The sequence below is a fragment of the Eulemur rufifrons genome, chromosome 8, assembly GCF_041146395.1.
Source record: "Eulemur rufifrons isolate Redbay chromosome 8, OSU_ERuf_1, whole genome shotgun sequence".
Lineage (NCBI taxonomy): Eukaryota > Metazoa > Chordata > Mammalia > Primates > Lemuridae > Eulemur > Eulemur rufifrons.
In genome coordinates, this window is record NC_090990.1 from 88,218,596 (window position 1) to 88,230,950 (window position 12,355).

The 12,355-nt window shown below is 44.4% G+C and overlaps 1 protein-coding gene across 1 annotated transcript in view; it reads left to right on the top strand.

The window, feature by feature from the left end:
- Nucleotides 1-4,574: 4,574 nt before the first annotated feature.
- BRINP2 (BMP/retinoic acid inducible neural specific 2) overlaps nt 4,575-12,355 on the top strand; it is a 105,328-nt gene continuing 97,547 nt past the window's right edge. Inside the window, exon 1 of the mRNA XM_069478390.1 lies at nt 4,575-5,322. The gene's annotated coding sequence lies outside the window, so the exon portion shown is untranslated. The remainder of the gene's footprint in view (nt 5,323-12,355) is intronic.

Below are 12,355 nucleotides of genomic sequence, written 5' to 3' on the forward strand. Positions count from 1 at the left end.
AAATTTAATGCATCACCCTTGTCAAAGAGGACTTCTATTTTAAAAACAATTGCATTCTCTTGGTACCTGGTGTCAATTTATTGGCATATGTGAATATATGTCCTTCAAAAGACAAAAAAAAAATCTCTTGCAGTATATTTTACAAGGTTTATCTAGTTGAATAGAGAAAACAAGCCTTATTTAAGGTCATGCTTAAGGAGTTAAAGATTGTTTACCTCCCCCCCACCCACACAAAGAAGAAACAAAATACTTTATTGTAAATTGAGTTTTTAATCCTGACTTATGAGGGAATTAACCCAGAGGTATATTACCATGCAGCATTGCAAATGAGTACAAAAAAGATATATCAGCTAATGACCTTTTGAAAACTCATCCTCATCTTCATTGCTCCCCTAGGAGGTACTGGGGGAGAGAAAGAGCCCATGATATGAAAAGAGAGTAGGAAAAGAGCCCTTTTTCCTACTCTCCCTGGCATATAAAAAGCAATATTAAACTTAGTTAGGCAAAGTTATTTGTCATTGAGTAACTAGAGTGGATGCCAGGAAAACACACTTAGCCCTAGAATGTGAGAAATGGTATGAAACTACTAGATCAACTATTCATCCAATCTTTTGTTTAATAAATAAGAAAATCAAGGCCATTGAAATTGTGAGGTGCTTTATGAAATCGATTTGCTACAAAGATATGGATCTAAGACCACAAACAAGATTTCTTTGCCCAGTGTTCTTTCCACTACACAGTTATGGCACACGGGGGTGCATCCATGGATAATCACTGGACTTATGGAACACGATAAATCATTCAGGAAACATTTGTGTACCTACTGTATCCTGGGCATTAGACTATGAATGGGCAGAAAAATACTCCTGCTTTTAAGTGGCGTATAATGTATCATCATTTTGAAAATTTTCTAATTTTCTGAAGTCTTGAGTCATGTCAGAAAACCCAAGTGAACCACTTAGGGATGGTTTTATGGTAAGTCAATATCTAGTCTTCTTAAAATGTATATTGAGTTAGAAATAGTTGATAGTTGGTATCTCAAACCTTCATAGACCTCTCTCTCTCTAAAGAAGGGTCAAGCAAGAGAAGCTGGAGAAATAAAAAGAGAGCATATTTTGCAAGGGCCCTTGCTTCCTGTGAACACAGATGCAATGTCAAGTGGTCTTCACATAGGGAATTAAATGCCTAGAGATGGGGGTAGAGGTTGAAGTTAACAGAAACCAGAACATCTCCACTGTGTGATGTTTTACATTTAGAGATGGGGAGAAATGTTATGCATCTCAATCCTCACCTTTGCATGGAGGTAAAATGATGTAGTGCAACAGCAGATTTGGACTCAAGCGTCAACTCCATAATTTTTTTTTTTTTATTTGGAGGTGAGCTTGGACCATTCTTATCTTCAGTTTCGCCATCAATAAAATGGGATCTATCATCTCTCCCCACCCCACAGGTTACAGATAATATATGTGAAAATACTTATCTTCTTTAAAACACTATAAAATAACAAGCTCTGTTATCTCCAATCTTGACTTTTCCCCTGAGGTCCATCTTCCTATGGCCTCTTTTCTTAACCTTAAAATAGCTTTTGATAGCTTTCCCTGCACAGCCACAAGCTTTATCTTCACGAAATCTTACTTTCATCATGCCTTTCTAGTTTTCCTTTTTCTACAGGATTTAGTTCAAACACCATGGTTTGGAAATGCACAAACTCTTCCCATTTCTCCAGGCCAATGTCCAGCCTCACTTACGTAGCAAAAACTTCCATCACTTCTTTTTCTCATAGCTTCTCTCACTGAGTGCTTATTTATACACACACACACACACACACACACACATACAGACACACATACACACACACACACACACACACGCACACCCTCAGGAGGCCAAGAGCCATTTCCTAATACAGTGTTTTGCATTCAATATTCTTATCTGCAAAATAGAAATAACACTACATAATTCTTAGAGAGGTTGTGAGGAGGAAATGAGATTATGTATATAAAGGATCTGACACATTTTAGGCATTTAGTTGGTGTTCCATAATGATAGTCTTTGCCATTATCACCTTATTCAATTATCTTGGAGAGAAAGCAGGCTTCATAATTATCTCCACAAGATTTTCTCCAGTGTAGTAGCCAAAAGCAAATTATGTGATTTACACTTCTTGGTGCTTTCCCCGGAGAAATGATTACATATGTCCACTAAAAGACAAAACAAGAACATTCAGAACAGGTTTACTCATAGTAGACAAAAAATGGAAATATCCATCAAGAAGAGAATGAATAAATGTCATAGAGTTGTATAGTGGAATAGTACACAGTGATAAAAAATGCAGCTACATGGATGAATTTTACAGACATAACAATGAGTGAAAGAAATGAGACACAAAAGAATGTATACTCTAAGATCCTGTATTTACAAAATTCAAGAGCAAGTAACATGAATCTTTGGTGATGGAAGTCAGAATAGTAGTTATTTCTGGGGCTGGAGGGTTTTGAACAATAAGGGGCAGGACTCTGCTTCCTGGGGTGCTGGAAATGATGTGAGTAGTGGTTACATAGATGCATATATAGGCAAAAATTCATCAAACTATACACTTGTGGAATCTCTTAATGTATATCTTACCTCATTAAAAATTTTTTATATGGCTTAGGACTTCATAAGAGCAGAATGCACAAGCAAGTTTTTCTTTTTTCAAGTGGTTTTCTTGTCTGCCAACTTTACCTTTCTATCTTCTGGAGAGATCATGGAAATTTTAACTTAACTTCCATTGAAATTAGAAATCATGTGTTTGACCATTTCCTCGATTTACCCACTCCCTTACACTATCTCAAAAGAACCTCAACATCCAGTGTCATCACTTGGGATAGGTTCAGTGGGCCTCTCACTCCAGGTAGGAATTGCGGGAGTAAGTAATTCAGCAGTTGGCCAGTGATAGATTTAAACTTTCAGTGGTTCACTTGGATATTTTATTCTACATGTAGAGCTGGGGACCCTGTGGGACCACCATTCTCTGACATGTTTTGTAACTTAGGCAAACAGATACTTGCAGTATGCAGAAGGAAGGTCAAATTTGTATAAGATACAGAGGAAGGAATACAGGTGAAAGTTATGAATGTGTGGGGCTGAAAGTAGGTACATGAGGTACAATTTCTAATTTTTCCTCACTCACTCAGAATTTATGGCATCCTGATGCTATTTAGCTAATCCCCATGTATACTGCTTTGGCATTCATTAAATCTCTACATTCTTGTATTTGTGTCTAGTTCTTTACAAAATAACCTCTGACATCGCTCTCCATTCAAGGAAACTGAATTGAGACACTCCCTTTCTCACTGTATATTATGTTCTCCTCTCCCTGCTGCCCTCACTACCTAACTTAGTGTGAACCCCCAACTTCCATCACCAGCTCCAGCCCCCAGCTCTTCTGCTGAGGTGGATTTTTCTTCGACTATCACTTTCCCATGCTCTTGCCAAAATTTAGTGTAGTATGCCAGTTAGCAGCATATATTCCAGCTTTGCACCCTCATTAGGACATCAAAAATATACAATTCACACGCTTCCATTTAAAATTAATATTTTCCTCTCTTCCTCTTTCCTCCTTCCTCTCTCCCCCTCCCTCTCCCCCCCCCCCCCCCCCAATTCACAGGCCCAGCACAGCACCTGCTTCACAGAAACAAGGCTGGTCCTGTTCTGAGCTCTCTAGTCTTGCTTTAAAAACCAAACGGAGATGCACAGTCCCTCTTCCTGACACACACTGAAGTGAAAGGAGACACGCAGAAGGAAAACACCACAGGCAAAACAATTCCCTTTTTTGAAAGCAGGACTTTTTTTTAACTTAATCTCTCCTTGGAAACCTGAAGGTTTCTCCTCTGTGCCTTCGTCTTCACAGTCCTGGTATGGGGGGAGAATGCTTCTTAATTTAGCTGTCCAGCGTCTCTGAATCCGTTTCTCTCTCTAGCCAGCTTATTGGCTCCTGCTATCTTTTGCCTCTCTCTTTTTCTTGTATCTCCGAGTGTGTGTGTGTGTGTGTGTGTGTGTACTAAGTACTTCTCACTTGGGAGCTTATTTCTAATTAAGTAATGCAAGAGGGCAGAATGCACAAAACAACCGAAGGAAACCTCAAATGAGAAGGAAAATGGCTCAAATGGGTCCCCATCTCTGGGAGTTCTAGTTAAGCAAGCAAACAAAATGGGCTGGGACAAATGATTATTGTAACTCAGGAAGATTAGAAGAGAATATAATTAGCTTCCCAGTTACTTCTTGTTCCCCATCCCAATTCTTAAGACTCTCCAACGCCTCAGCCATGAATTTATTCAAAGCTTCCTTCTCCACACCAAAAAGTCCCTGTTGCAAAGCTGGGAGGGTTAACGGAGCTGGTACCCCAGCCTGCCAGCTAACCAAGGGGGAGAGCGCGGAGGCTCAGAGCCCGCCCTCTGCCAGGCCGCCCAGCCAATGGGCACCTAGGGGGAGTGTGGCGCTGTGTCCCATTGGCCGCCAACCTACGTGCATAAGAAAGAAAGAGAGAGGCAGGCAGGGCAGCATTGTTATCTTAAGACACTCATCTGGTGTCTGAGCCTGCAGGTGACACTGCTTAGCTACGGCGCGGAGCGGGGACGCGCGGGGCTGCCGCTCTGGGATGCCATCCGCCTGCCTCGCAAGCTGCTCGCGGCTTCTCCGGCGGCGCCTCCGCTGAGCTCGCAGGACCCCGGTAGCACTTGCCCAGGGACGTGCACCTGCCGTGCGCTCCGAGGGCAGGGGCCGGTCTGCAGGCAGTCGCGGGAGCGGTGAGCAGGAGGAACTGTCTGTCCGGGTGCACGGCAGTGATTTCGGGGGAGAGAGAGGGCGAGTGAGTCTCTTTAGAGTTGAGTCCTCGGCAAGATCTTGGGTTTCTCCTCGGCGGAGGGACGGGGGAGTCCTCCAGCTGGGTTTTGCACTTTCCTTACCTCTCCCACCCTCGTGCGCGCCAGCCGGGCGCCGAAGCTCCGCTCGAAAGATGCTCTGGGAGACCGGGATCCTTGCTGTTCCTTGGGAAGGCAGCAGGCAAATGGTCTAACGTTGGCGGCGGCGGCGGCAGCAACGGCAAAGCAGGGAGCAAGAGAATTTGAAAAGAGACATCCGCTCCCTCTCACACGCTGAGGGGGAGGCATTCACGTTCCCCCAGATGAGAAAGAGCCACAAGAAATCGTGAAGTAAAAACTTTGGAAAGCTGCCACTGGAGATGTTGCACAGAAACCTGGAATCTTTTAGGAGTCTCCTCCCAGTCGGTGAAGGTTTGGGGAGCAGCTGATACAGCAAGGAGGGCTCTTGCAAGGATTCAAGGTAACAGTGCGGGGTTTTGGTGATTTTTCCCTATTTCTCTCTTTCATTGTCCTTTTTTTGATGTGTCCGTTGGTAAGGGGATCATTTTGCTGTCATACAGCCCAGCCCTCTTGCCCTGGTGCTTGGTAGTTGCAGGCAGAAGAAATGGTTCCACTTCTCCTAGTTGCTACCTTGTGGGGCTGAGCAATGGACTTTGGGGTTTAGCTAGAGATCGCCCTGGTGTTGCCTCCGGATGTTGCATGGCTGTCACAGGGCTTGGGCACTCTGCCTGACCTATATTGCTTTTGCCTGGTTTAAGTCCTCAAAGTTAGAGCAACTCCCATTAGCTACAGAAAATTCAATCGAGCTGCATAATTGCAAAAGATGATAAGGACTTTTCCTTGCCCAGCTGTTACTAGGAGGTTCACTATGTTTAGGAGGGACCTCAGAGAGCTGAGGTCATGATGCAGGATACATTTATATTCATATGTTCGTAGAGCCCTACGGATGTCTGTAGAGACCAGTCTCTCTCGTATGCATATGCAACCAAGAAAAAAAAATTCCAAAGAGTGAGCCGTATAGGTTGCAAATACTCTCTCCAGGGTGGTGGCAGAAGCCCCATTGATTGAGCTGAGCCTGGCAGAGCACCAGAGACACTAGAGGAGAACACTGATGTGCTGAAAGGAGGGGTGTGCTGGTATCATCTAGAAGATCTCTCTCCCTGTTTGTGATCATCTGGGGTACACAGTTGAATGCTGCCTGTGGTGTGTGTGTGTGTGTGTGTGTGTGTGTGCTTGTGCTTGTGCTCACAGCTGTATGCAGGAAGCAGGCTGCCCACAGGAGAACCAAGCATGTGCTACACCCTTCCCAGGCCATGAATGCCTGGAGTGTTCCTTCCTAGCAGGAGCATGAACTTGTGAGCTGCTGTTCTAGCCCAGAGGAGTTTTCTCCTCACTAAGCAGTCCCTCTGCATGGTACATATTTATCCAGGGTATATAGACCTAAGCCAAATATTAACTAATATTCAAGCTAATACACTGTAACGTGATTGAACTGTATGTGTGCTCTTCCTAGCCCTGGGAGCAGGGTGCCATGAACAGAAACAAATGTTTTGTTAAAAGGGTAACAGTTATAAAAGGCCATGCTGATAGCTGGGTAATCTGGGCCTTATCCAACAGGGACAGTGATATGCCAGCATAGACCAATCAGAAGAATAAAAGACATATTGTAAGTCAAGTATTTCTGCCTCGGTCCTTCTCCAGACATGTGCATGTCAAAATATCTCTCTCTCTCTCTCTCTCTCTCTCCCTCCCCACCCCTGCTCCCCCACCAATGCTCTCTAGAATACATGCAATGCCAGTATTAACAAGCAGCTAAAATATTTTACCAAATCCCCTGGGGGGCAGTCTGATGACATCAGGCAACAGCAAAGTAATGCTGGAGTTTGTGTGTTTTCCCTCTTGACTTCACACAGTTGTGTACATATTATTTGTTTAAGGCACGACCCTCTGGAGTTCCCTCTCACTCAGAATAAGTTGCTTTGCAGCATTGAGGCCATGACCAAGCAATGCCGCCACAATGATCCTGTCTTATCAATATCACAGCTGCTGCCTACTTTGGGAAAAGATGCATGCTTTGCTTCATTGAGGAGGGATATGATCTGAAAAGGTGCCGAGCATGTATACTGTGACATGTTGGGGGGAAAGGAAGCAAATGTCAGAACATAGTCCTCCCTGCTGGAGGGCAGCTGGCTCCAAAGGGTTGGACAACTGGCTGCAGCCATGGAGAAGACAGAAGCATTCTTAACTCTTGCTTCCCTCTCCTCACCCAAAATGGAGCTGGCTTTGTCTCCCAGAAAGGAATGATGTGTGCTGCAGTGTGGGCATAAGAAAGGAGGTAAGGAGGATAGGGCTAGGGAGGGCAGAAGGTCCCTGCTCTGCTAGCACTGGGCTGGTCTCAATGATGGGGAGCATCTTCTCTCTTTGGCCCTCAGAATCATCTTCTGGGTGTTCCTTTCTGGCCTCCTGACAGGTTGTTTATTGAGCAAGGCCAAAGGGCAAAGAACATCCCTGTGTCATCAACTCCTCCTATGCCCTTTTCCGAGACACAGGCTAGCCACCCGGGAGCGTCACATAAAAAAGATACCCTCCTCCGAGACGCTGCTCCACAATCCCTCCATGGCTCATAAACAAGAGGTAATCTGGAGGGACTTGAGACATCTGCGTGGGCACTTTCTGCTGACTGGGATGCTTAGTGTTGAGGTTTCCTGGTTAGTGTTTTGTTTTCCCCACTGTGCAGTGTATTTTTGGTGATTCAACTCTTTCACTTAAATAATAAGATCTTGTATACATTTTATAACGGCAGCCTTTTCCAAAGGGCTGGGAGCACGTTACGGAGCTCATCTAATTAATCCTCACACAGCTTATTGTCTCATTTATCTTTAATTACCCTAAGAAGTAGAACTAGAATGATTTTAAACTCCTTCTTGGAAAAGGGAGGGCAGGGAACCTCAGAAAGAAAAACTGCTTGACGTGGGTCGCACGGCACTTAAGGAACACTGTGGAGTGGTCTCTGGTTCTCATTCCTAAACTAGCCCCGGACTTCACAAGGCTTTCTAAGGAATGGGTTAATCTTAGTAGGTGTAATCTGATTTAGTTCTTGTGTGCTTTACAAGGATGCAAAGTCACAGTGACACAAGGTTTGTCCTCTAGAATTAACCTAAAGGCTATGAGGGATAAAAGTCTTATGAGCCTTTGCTTTTGCCCTCACTGATCTTGCAGTCTAGGTAGGAAACTAGGCTCATGTCTGGGAAAAGGGAAGTGAAAATAAAAGTTCTAAACAGTAGCCCAACACAAGAGAAGTCACTAGGCAGACCTAATTCATCTGCAATTGACCTGCACACATAATGAGAGCTATCGGTATTCAAAGGTTGGAGAACTTGAGTTGAGCCATAAAGGATGGGGTAGGATTTGTTTGGATAGAAAGAGACACTGACTACGGCATGGCTGGGAAGGCTGGAACTTCAAAGCTTGTGTGATTTCTTGGAGTTTACCCTGGGCTACCTCTCCCCGTGTATCCTGGAAATATCATACTCCTGTTTTAATTATTTCAAACATATATTGGCCTAAAGGAATTTTCCCTAGACCCTGGGAAGAGGTCTCTGAAATGTTAGGAATCTCACTAAATGTTGAAAATTACCTAGCATTCCACCCACCCTTAAGTCTAAACTATATATTATGGGAAAAATGTTGCTCAAGGTCAGAGAGCTTATAAATATCATATCCAAAAATTTGAATGAGGATATTGGAGGAAAGCAGGCAAATTTCAAAAGAACACAAGCCAATCTTCTTATATTTTAGTATCAGAGTCTCCTAAGAGAGAGCCTTGATTTTCCTCCATTTCCTATTTCCCCACCCAAATGTTCCTCTTGGGGTTTACTTAGAGCTGGCACAGTGCCAAAGCCCTTAGGCATTTAGCATTGAGCAGGAGATTTTCAGTCTTAAGATTCTTGAGCATGCCAATGTACATAACCTCTTGTCTCCCCTTCTCTTTCCCTTTTAATAAAAAATAAGCTGTAGCAGTCACAAAGGAGACCACAAAAAAGCAGGAGTGAGTGGGGTGCGCTGTTGCCCACAGCTGTACCACAGGGCACTGTGTGTGCTCAGCTAAGCAGCAGAGGGGAGAGGCAGCTGCCAGCCAGGCAGCACCAAGGAAGGGCCACGGGCTGTGGCTCACCACGAGAAGGCTGTGACCAGCCAGCCACGCACATTTGCTTCAGCAGAGGGAGTCTCTCCCAGAGGAAAGGTCACGCAGAGCAAGGTGCAGTGAGAGGACTGGTAACGCAGCCACCCTGTCCACTGGACACATCTGCCCATGCTGCCTCCACTGGTTCCCCGGGGGCCCCATGCCAGCATGGAGAAAGTCCCTTTTGGACACAAGAGTGGAATGATTTTCCTAAAGGCACGCCATAATTGCTCTCAGGCCAAAAGGAAAATCCCCAGGAGCCCAGTCTGTTTGCTTGCTTCGCCCTGGGAGTTCATTCTGGGAACAGGACTCAAGGGACATTACTCTCTCTTGAAAATCCTGTCCTAGACCTTGCTGTCACCCATGTTTCCTGTGTTACATGACAACGCAGCTAGACTGTACTATGATGCCTTTTCTCTATACTATCCAGAAGCATCCACAGCATGTTTGGGGGTAGATGTAGGGCTCCAGACCTGGGCGTGTGGTTGCAGATTAAAGCCCCCTCTATTTGGAAGTGAAGAGATAGGCAGCTCAGTTAGGCTTCAGACTGGGGGATGCGGTAGATGCAGGTTGGGCCCTCTTTAAATTGTCACTCTGCCCACAGAGAGAAGTAAAGTTGAATAGCATGATTATAGCATGGAATCTTTGACAGCCAGTGCCATCATTCCTCTTCCTGAAGCTCACATGAAATGCAAACGGATGTGGAATGCTGGACTGGACAGAGAGCAGGCAATTGGATACCTCACAGGACTGAACTCTGACTTCACTGTCCAGTATGGCAGCCACTAGCCACATGTGGATCTTGAGCATTTGAGATGTGTGCTGTTTGGCTAAAATACACGTCAGACTTTGAAGACTTAGATTTTAAAAGAAGAATGTAAAATATCTCACCAATAATGTTTTATATTGATTAGATGTTAAAATGATAATATTCTGAATATATTGGGTTAAATAAAATATACTAAGGTTAGTTTCACCCATCTCTTTTTACTTTTAAATGTGGTTATAGAAAAGTTAAAGTTATGTATGTGGCTGGCATTATATTCCTTTTGGACAGTGCTGGCTTTGGCCCTGCAGAGCAGGGACAGGCTAACGAGCAGACAGGGCAGAGGCACGAGATGGGAGAGATATGAAAGAGAGAGAACATGGAGGGAGGGGTTTGGAGCAGCCCAGAGAGAGCCTCTATGCATGTATTTCTGAAATTTAAAGTCAAGAATGGCACAAGCAGCTCACATGGACCTCTATCTATTTGAGGAGAGACCTTGTTAACACAACTCAGACCACCCAAAGGCTTTGGGAAGCATTGCAGCTCTCAGCTCAATGCAAAGAATGAGCAGGTGGGAGGCTTAATAGTATTACCCTAATATCTTCAAGTGTCTTTCTGATAGTAGAAATACCCAGGTAACTGATCTTTAGGGTCTCGTTGCAAACTGTGAGGACACAACAGTTGAGATCAGCCGGGTGCGTTTGATTTTCCACTCCTCTTCCTTCTCATCTCTGCCACAGAATGGCTGCTGCTTGTGAGAGTTCACCGTTCTCAAACCAGACATGTTGGCAGTGTGAGAGGGACAAAGAAAAGGCACAGCTATGTGTTAAAGATTGTTTTGTGTACCTACCAAGAAGAAGAATGGGGAGAAGACATAATGAGTGAATTCTATTTAATAATTACAGATTTGAACTTCAAAAATCATTTATTATTATTATGTTATTATTGTTAAACTGCAATAAGGTTTGGCCAGGACTTGAATTCCTCATATTTGCTCCGCATTCTACAGCTCACAGAATGTTTTCATAAGCTTTGTCTCACCCAGCCCTCACAGCAGCCTATGGGATGGTTGTGACACCCACTCAACGGTTTCATGATCTTCCCCCACATCACCTTTATTACTGTATTTTCTAATCCTTCTCTTTATGTGCACTTTGTTCAGTCTTGCTTAATCCAGCTGATCTTTGTGCTGTTCTTAAATGTTAACCACATAAAAGAGGGATCATTATTTTGCTTTATCCTCAGTTCCCTCATCTGTAAAAATTAAAAATAATAACGCCCCATCTCTCAAAGTGTTGCTCTAAATATAAAGTAAGATAAAATGCGCAAGATGCCAAACATAGTTCTAGGCACATTGTAGATGCTAACAAATGTTAACACCCTTTCTTAGTAAAGATCTTCACTTTGAGATCCCCAAGATGAAAACTTTCAAAGCTGAACTTACAGAACTCACCAGTTCACACCCCAAACCATCTCTTTCTCCAATCCCCTGTGTTGTTTAACAGCACAACTTGACCTCAAGAGGCGTAATGAAGAAATGGGGTTGTCCTGGGCTCCACTTTCTCTCACACCACCCCTGCATCTAATCAATCCTACCTCCTAATGATTTCTCGGAGCCACCCTCTGCTCCTTACCCCTCCTGCCACCCTCTAATGCCAGGTCTTATGCCCTCTTGCAGTGCGGTCCCAGCACTTGGTCTCCCTGTATCTTCTCTTGAAGGCTGGACATTCCAGTTTCCTGCCTGCAGCCAGGGTGCTCTTTCAAAACAGTCAATTTGACTATGCTTCTCCTCTTCTTGTCATTCTCCCGTGACTCCCCACTACTGTTAGAAGGACATCCAAGTTTCAAGCATGGCACACAGGAGCTCCTTTGTGAGCTGGTCCAACCACCTTTCTGTGCATCTCTGCCACCGCCCCCTTCTCTGGTGGCAGCCACTCAAACACCAGGCACTGCCTCAGGACTCCGCAGCCTTTGACATGCTGGGTTGTTTTCCTGAGGAACCTTCCCCTGTCCTAGTCTCTGCTTCCTGAAAGGCTACCAAGCTTCAAGACTCTGTAAATAGTATCTCCTCTGGGAAGGCTTCTCTGAGGCTCTGGGACAGAATTAATTGCCTCCCCCTCTACACTCCTACACATCTCACTCAAACTCTGTTTCTGCATTCTACTCACCACACCGTGATTTGTTTATATGGCTATCTTCTGCCCTAAGCAGCAGGGGTGGGATTGAGGTTCTAAGCCATATTTCTCTGAAAATATTTATTGCATATATTGAATACGTTAATATGAGTCTGTGCTGGTTCCTGTTCTTAGGCGCTGGGGATTCAGCAGAGAGCAACACAGATAAAAGCCCTGCCATCAGGTTGCTTCCATTCCAGCAATGATGTGCCAGTAATCATGATAGTGGTTACTGCGGACTGCTGGTAATAGCTAACCCTGTATTATGCTTCAGTGTCAGGCACTGCACTGAAGACGTTACACACCTTAACTCATTTACTTCCTCTAATGATCCTATACGGTAAGTGGGTTGGTTATTCTCATTTTATAG